The sequence below is a fragment of the Stegodyphus dumicola genome, chromosome 2, assembly GCF_044657685.1.
Source record: "Stegodyphus dumicola isolate Sdum_Otavi_A_Nest chromosome 2, ASM4465768v1".
In the NCBI taxonomy this organism is placed as follows: domain Eukaryota; kingdom Metazoa; phylum Arthropoda; class Arachnida; order Araneae; family Eresidae; genus Stegodyphus; species Stegodyphus dumicola.
Genome location: NC_140769.1, coordinates 153,600,433 through 153,608,882, shown reverse-complemented (window position 1 = coordinate 153,608,882; position 8,450 = coordinate 153,600,433). Strand labels below are relative to the sequence as shown.

Below are 8,450 nucleotides of genomic sequence, written 5' to 3'. Positions count from 1 at the left end.
ATGTATAATTACTTACAGATTACAAACCCTACTACAAATATAGGTAAAATTAGATATATATATATTTAATTACGGAAACGATTTTTTTTTTTTTTTAATTTGGGTATAGAGACATTAGGTATTTTTTTTGGAAGCAGGAAACATGAAAAATTAGCAACTGCCTTCGCCGGGAATCGAAGGACGGACCTCTGGAATACCGGCCCAGTGTGCAGAACCACTACACCACGAAGACACGCTAGGTGTGGTGGTGGTGTATTTAATTATGGCAAAGCACACTAGGGCTATCTGCCTAAGGGGAGGGATGTCTTCGTGGAAGACTTTCTAAGGGAAAGTGGCTCGTATACACGTTACACGTGGGGAAAACCACGAAAACACCCATGCAGCCAGCCCGTTCGCGGGATTCGAACCTCGGATCGCACTACCAGGGTTCAGCGACTTTACCGCTCGGCCGTTGGTGGGCCGAAGACACGCTAGGAAAGCGGGAGAAATACCTTATATTACTTCTCTTTTTAAAGGCCGACTTTTTTTTAAGGGGATCCAATCACTAAATCCCGGGTGTGGATATACCTCATCCAACACCTTTTTAGTTCGGGCGCCACTGTAGAGACATTAGAATTTTTTTGGGAAGCCGTAGAGATGAAAAATTAGCAACCGCCTTCGCCGTGAATCGAACCACGGACCTCTGAAATACCGGCCCAGCGTGCAGAACTATTACACCACGAAGGCACGCTAGGAAAGCGGGAGAAATACCTCATAAAGAAAATTTTTTCCCTCTAATTACAGGACAGAAAATGTTTTTCAATCGCGCGATCTGTTATTGATATTGAATTACAGTCGTGCGATAATTTCGCAGTAAAGATACATCTCTGATGACTATCCAAGATTCTAGAAACTTTGGTCTTATATAGAGATGGTCGTCTTATAGAAATAATGCTTAATATCAATATTTATTTATAATCTCAGAACTATTGGTCACTTTCAGAAGTGGTCGTTTGAGAGGCGATATTCTATATATTTATTTACTGATACTCTCAGATTCCAAAATTTGTTTATATTCTCAGAAACATTGGATGGAAGGTGGTCGTCCCATACATGCAAAATTTTACATTTCATTAAAAATGAATTCGGCGTTATTTAACTATTTCCCTATTAATTAATTAATTAGATAAAGAAAAAATTAGGAAATAGTACTGTTTATTACGGAATAATGTAGGAAGTTCTACAGAACTATATTCTTTCGCGTCATTTCACATTGTATCCGGCAAACTACTAGTTCCTCGTATTCTTCCGCAAATCCGTAAACATCTGTCTGATTTGAAACGAAATCCAAAATGGCTGCGCCATGAGGTTAACTTGTATGGATACTTTTTGTTGCATGAAAGGTAAGTTCAATTGCAATACTTGTATGTTTACTTTTTTTGCTTTTCGAATTTATGTTATTTATGTCATTTTGACAGTTAAATGTTTCACAGCTTTCTGAATTGTTACCATTCTGTCGTGAATTACGTGTATCTCAATGGCTGGCTGTCTTTTCAAATATCTAATTTGCCCTGCTATCCAAATGTTTATGACTGAATTTTTTTTAGTCTAGTTTATGCATTCAGTTTCAAAATAATATGTGTGATCAGATTGCTTATTATTTTATTGCAGCAATAAATTTATGTTAAATAGTTTGAACAATTGTATAAAAATAAGAGTTTGCATTGTTTTGTCCAAAATATGTATGGTTGAAACATTATCTTAATCTAGTTTGTAATTCAAGTTTTTTTTGGGGGTACTGTTCTATTATTGGGACCAGAATCGGAAATGTATGAACCTGTGTTCGTAAGTATGTGCATAGATGTGTATATGTAGACACACAAACATACAAATATACAAGCATACATAAATACATTTCTGAACCCGGTCCTGATAACAGAACAGTACCTTTTTTTAATCTTTTTTGAATATTTTATAAAAGGATTAAGCATTTTTCAAACTGCATATCATTTTAAGATTCGACTTGCAGGAAGACAAAATATGGTCATTCAATCAAATGCTTATGAATGCTTTTATCATTTTCTCATAAATATTGTTTGCATTTTTATTGTATTTTAGATACTTTAGTTATGTAAAGTGAACATGAGAATATTAGGAAAGCTGAAGAATATGAATAGCTACCATAATACATGTATTTTTTCATCGAGCCCATTGTTTTAGAAACCAATGCACCATTATTATATGCTGGCTTATTTTATAGTTATATGCAGTTTAATTTTATGTTCATGTTACTGTAGTATTGTCATTATAGTAAAAGTATTGATAATTTTTGTTGAATCTTGCAAGTTGCCTAACATTCAGAATTATTACTACCGAATTTTACTGATAGGTTTTTTCGAGTTGACGTAATCTGTCTGATAAATAAAATAAACTGGTGTTTAAATTATATGCATTTCTCTTAATGTTTCATTGAAAGTGAGATGGAAATATAAATGCTATCCAGAAAAGTGAATTCTTTTTGCTTGAAATAACAAATTGTGCTAAATGATTAATGTTTATATCATTTTAGAAATGTCAATATTAAAGTTTCTCCTCCTTCTCTTCTTTGATTTTGAAATAATTTATAATAAAATAATATATGCATAAGTGTAATTAATGTAAAGTGTCCTTCAATAATATAATTTATATTTACTGATATTTTTATATTTCTTATCTGGGTTTTCTTTTGGTGTTAGAAGGAGGAAAAGACTGTAATGTTTTAATTAAGGAAATAATTAAAACATTACAGTTTTTTAAATAACACAGTTACAGTAATGTTTATTGAAGCAATCAGTACTGTGTGATTGCCAGTGATTGAATAATGTTAAAATGCATTGTTCATAAGGAAATCTTTGTGTTATAGATTTTATTTTGACACAAGCTGAAATTTGAATTATTAGGAAGCACTTCACTTTGAAAACCCGAATTATTTCCTGAATCATTAATCAGGCCAATATATAACATACAAATTTTCATACAAAATTATTTCTTTGAGCATATTATAAAGAGCCCATTTAATTTTATTATTTGTACAAATTTTAGACAAAAGTAGCATGTAACAGTTAAAGATTTATTGAAGCCTACTTGTTACTTGTGGTAACAAAGAAGTGTGAAAGATATTGCCACATTAGCGAACATGACGATCATTGATGCTTAGGTTAGAAATTTAATAATATATTGAGAAATGCTGGGAACTTTCAGAAGTAGACATTTTGGAAATGATGGGCTTGATAAGAAATTTGCATGGTTTTATTATTTATTCTTTAGTTAAGAATGGATTTTAGATGTTCATATGAAAGAATTCTTTTTAATTATATGTGAAAGAATTGTTAAAGTTTGGCATTTAAAAAAAATGAATTAATAATATGCAATTATCTTTTTATTATACATATATTACTATATATTTCTAATGCGCTATGTAAATGTCAGTGCTAAACAATTGAGATACTATTTTCGGGGCAATCTTTTCTTATACATGAAAAATTCTGATACTACTTTCTTATCATCTGCCCTCACAGCTTCAACTTATGCTAAAACAGCAAGAGTATGCACACAATAATAGCAAACTATGAATATGCATACCACACACATGTATTTACATGCTTTATATTTAATCTTTATTTCTGAATAGTATTCCATTGGATGAAAAATATGTGAATATTGACCCAATATATATATTTTTGTGTGTGTGCATCCTAAAATTTCTTGTTTCTTATAAAGTGCTTATTTGAATTACTACTTGTGAACAGAGCAGTAGATATGAACTGTAAACTAACCATTTTGCCAATTTTCACAGCTTTGCAGATAGTCAGAAAGCACCAAAATTTGTAATAATGTTAAGTTTAAATGATGTTCTATACTTTTGTGTTAATTTTTCTATTCTATTAATTCTATTACTGTGTTATCAAATTTTCTGCAGGAATTTCAACTGGTTAAGATGTTATTACCATGTGGAGAAGAATTTGGTTTTCAAGCTAGAAAAAATTGCAGCTGAAGGATTTTGTAGAAGGTCAGTCAAACTGGTTTTAGTTAATTATAATTTAATTTTGGGTGAAGAATTCTCAAATTTATTTATCATAAGTGTCTAAAGGTCTAAATTAAATTCTGCTTGTTTTTGAAATTTTTCATGACATTCATTCTTTGATTATTATTATTATTTTTTTAAATTTACTAACTTAATCCAGGCACATAATTGCATTTAATGCCATACCTTAAATATTGTAAAATGTTAAAATAATACATTTCACTTAAAAATGTGGGAAAGTTGTGACAGTAAATTTTCTATTACATTTAATCATATCTATAAACATTGGTATACATCATTTTTCAATAATCTGTATATTATTTTGTGCATTTCTTTTACATCCAAGATCTGGCATATGACTTGCTTTTCAAACTGATAACATGGTGTAATAATGTAATCTAATGGTTAAAGTTTACTATGGAATGGGCCAAATTTAATAAATTATTCTTTGATAGAAATTTATTCATGTGTTCAGTGTGTCTCATCTCTTTAAATTGCTAAAGTAAATTTTATGTACTTGCATTTAAGAATTTTGACTGTATCAGAGTAATTTTGTTTCAGTTATTATAACATGCAAGGGAAAAAATTCATTCATAGCTCCGTATTTAAAATTAGTTAATTAAAGTCCTTAATAAAGAGGGACGTTTTGTTGTTTTTAATGTCGATAGAGTTTAATTCAAAAATATGCCACATTAAGGGTTACTTTTTAACCTAATTTAAAATTTTCATTACTTTAACATGTCCAATAATTGTTATTTTAACTCCGATATTGTAATAATATCAAAATTCCTTACTTTTTGATAGGTAATCCAAATGTAAAACAAGAAAAGAAAAAATTAAAATCTAGAAGTATATTTGTTTCATACCTCTAACAAATAAAAACAACGCAAGCACTTTTTACTGTCTATCTGCATAGTGTGGCATGTCCCGTAAGACTGAGATTTGTATGGTCAAATCCATGTTTCAGTTAAAGGAAAATGCATGCACAGTCTTCTGATTTTCCCTTCGATTAAGGATTCTGTATATACTAGCATAAGAAATATATTAGTTAATGCAGTGTTATACATCAATATTTATGGGCAATTATTGTGGCTATGTTTATTATAATTTTGTTCACTGTAATGGCTGGAGTGCCTAAACCATCATGCTGTGTAAACAAAACTCAAATCTTCATCTCTGCATACTGCTCCACTAGTGTTTAAACCACTGAAATGGTGATTATGGTATAACATCTTTGGTAAAAATTTACTCTACTGTAACCTTTGGCGAATCGTTTCTTTTTTTTATATCAAGATCGTCACCTGAGAGGATCGGCACCAATTTCAAGGTGGCCGCTACACAAAACCAAAATAAGAAGTCAAAGACATACACAAACTCTGTGTCCATGTACACATCGACCTATTAAAACGAACTTCACAAACTGGGCATTGTGCACTGCCTTAACTTTGTCCATGTACACATTGATCTATTTTCACTTTAAGAAAATCAGAAAGTTAAAAATATCATAGTTACCAGAAAAAATTCACCACTGTCTTAACATACAGACAACCAAAAATACACAAACAGAGAGGAATAAGTTACCAAAAATACATATTTCCTAACATAAAAACATTAAACAACAAATCTTCTAACAAAAGTTAACACACAGAGACAAAAAAATAAATGAAACGTCATTTTTTTCACGTACCTTTTTTTCACATGCATATGTTTAGGCTTCCCACCACCATCCTCCAGGTAAGCAATTCAATTCAATTTTTCGTCTCTTAGTCACCTCAGACATACTCAAACGATGGTACCCACACCAAAATAATAAATAGTATGTTCAAAATACAAGACCATACCACTTCCGTGCAACCAAACACAGCAATTGAAAAGAATGGTAAGAACCAAAAACCTGGGACCGTACAAAAGGTTTACTATTAAAAAAAGTAGCTCAAAACTAAATTTATCACAACACGTTGGCAATATTTGAAATAACTCCTTTTTATTGACAAAAAAAAAGTTTTTTTTTTTTTTTTTTTCCTAAAGGCTACTTTCGCCAACATTATCAACATTAGGGTTACCGAAAAACTTATTTGACGCAATGGGCTTCCACATTTCACAAAAACCACTTTGCGATTTTTTTTTCAGACAGAAACCAAGGTGTACCATACAGTAAAGATTAGCCACATCTTCATTTACTACTGTTACAAGTACTTCTTTGGTAAATTTCTGCGGTTAAATTCAAAAGTTTAAAATTGCATTAACATGATCAGATTCAGAGTCATAGCTAGGGTTTTCAGCGCTCAGGGACAACTGAAGATTTCGCGCCCCCTACTGCTTGCCAAGGATGGAAAACATTTAATTCTAAAATGTTCTAACATCAGTTTGGCGCCCCTTGGATTCTGCACCCGGGGACAGATGCCCCTCCTTCCCCCTCTAGCTACGCCCCTGATCAGATTTTATTTTCTGCACGTAGCTAACAATTACTTATGTGTTGTCAGATAAATGTTACCAGATGCAGTTAATTATTTTTTACTTGCCAATCTCATGAGACAAGTTTTTTTTGCTCCTGCAAGACTTTACTTTGTGTTGCAAAATAAATTCATTCTCACTCTTTTTGGACTTGCCTACACATTAAATTTAAAATAGTTTTATGAATAGGTAAGATGTGATTATCATAATTTTGTTTCTCTCTTTATCTTGGCAACTTTATATGTTGATTTAGTATCCAGGTTACCTACCAGTGGCTGATTGATAAAACTGCTCATATGTTCAGCTGGTGGTTTGAGTTTATTTTCTGACATAAAAAATTTTAAAAGGCATCCCCCATGTTTATTTTACTATAATCGAAAAATCAAATAATTGCTACTCTGTTTATAGGTATTAAATGTTAAAATATTTTAAATGCTTCCTTTAATTTGCATTGTAATAGTCATTTGTTTAAATTTAATTATGAATTATATTCACATATAGTAATTGTGAGTGTTTTTTTATTTTAGGTGCTGTGAAAGGCAATGACAGAGATCCAATTTATCAAGAGTTCTTATATACATAAGAATACATGGATATAAGATTGTTTTTCATGAATTCAAATAAAATGTGATAAATTGGATTAATAAAAACTATTTTGAATTTTGAAAAGTGTTTTTCCTCTGTTAATCATAATATAGTGCCATAAATTTCTGAATGTGTTTATTTTTCATCCAAATAAATAGCTTTACAAAAATTTGTCATATTAATAGATATTGCATACTTTAGCATTATTATAAATATTAATTATAGCAGATTTAGCTGAACTTCCTTTTTAGTCTCTCTGCAGATGAAGTCACAAAGGTAAGTGGTTAGATATTTTTCTGTATTCCCCATTAAGTAATTTTATCTGGTAAATTACCATTACTTATATACTAAAGGTGAAAGAATAAGCTTTCCTTGAAGATACAAAAATTTGCAGATATTTCAAAAAACTGGTATACATAAAAAAGTTCTTAAATTGCCACATATGCGAAACTGAAAATGTTATATATGAAATAGTTCAGAAATATAAATATTTTCACTATTTTTTAACTATAATTCACTGCATTTGTTATATATAATCACAATTTAAGGTAGCAGTGCTTTTCTCACTGTGATTTCTCATGTATTTCGATTCATAAATCCATGTATTTTGATTTCTCTTTTGAGACCGAATAAAAAATGAACTAAACATTCTCATTGACATTGAGAGTTGAATAAAAGCTCACCTCAAAATAAAATGAATTAATAAATTTATGGAAAATTTTACATAGCATATATTGAGCAGAAAGAGTAAACTTAATGTACTTAATGGAATTAATAATTGGTAGAGTTGATTGCAGAATAAAATGCCTTAATTGCATGGTAAACAGTAGATCTTTTGAAGTTTTTCTATGTTGCGTAAAATGCAGATTTAAATTTTTGATATTGATTGTCATATAAATGGCAATTACTGTTTTATTTTGCTCTGAAATGAATGGTTAGTAATAAAATTCTGGATGAGACAACCTTTAACATGCGCTAGAATTTACAAAGTTTAATTTGGTGCTGATTTCAACGGGTAAATTTCATTTTACTGAATTTTGCGTAAAATAATACGAATGAACCATTGCAAATTATTTTCAGAACTTTTTTTTTTTTTTAATCTAAAAGGGCTATTAGTTTTGAAATGTGACTTCATATCGTCAGTCGTAAACTTGTTTCGCTTTTCATTCAAGTCTTGCCATTTGGCAAAATTTAACATATTTATCTTTAAAATCTAATATATTATTGACTAACAAGCCAAGCTATTTAAAAGCATTACACACAGTTCTTAACAATGCTTTTTTTAATTTTTTATCTGATTGATTTAAAATGCATTTAATTCATGATATATCTAATTGAAAACATTTTAATATTCCTACATAATTACATG

At 30.2% G+C, this 8,450-nt stretch overlaps 1 long non-coding RNA gene across 1 annotated transcript; it reads left to right on the top strand.

Annotated features, from left to right (window-relative positions):
• Positions 1-1,459: 1,459 nt before the first annotated feature.
• On the top strand, positions 1,460-7,165 carry LOC146998617 (uncharacterized). Its single transcript, XR_015039621.1, has 2 exons — positions 1,460-4,027; positions 7,024-7,165. It is a non-coding gene; the product is annotated as an uncharacterized LOC146998617 (long non-coding RNA).
• Positions 7,166-8,450: the final 1,285 nt, after the last annotated feature.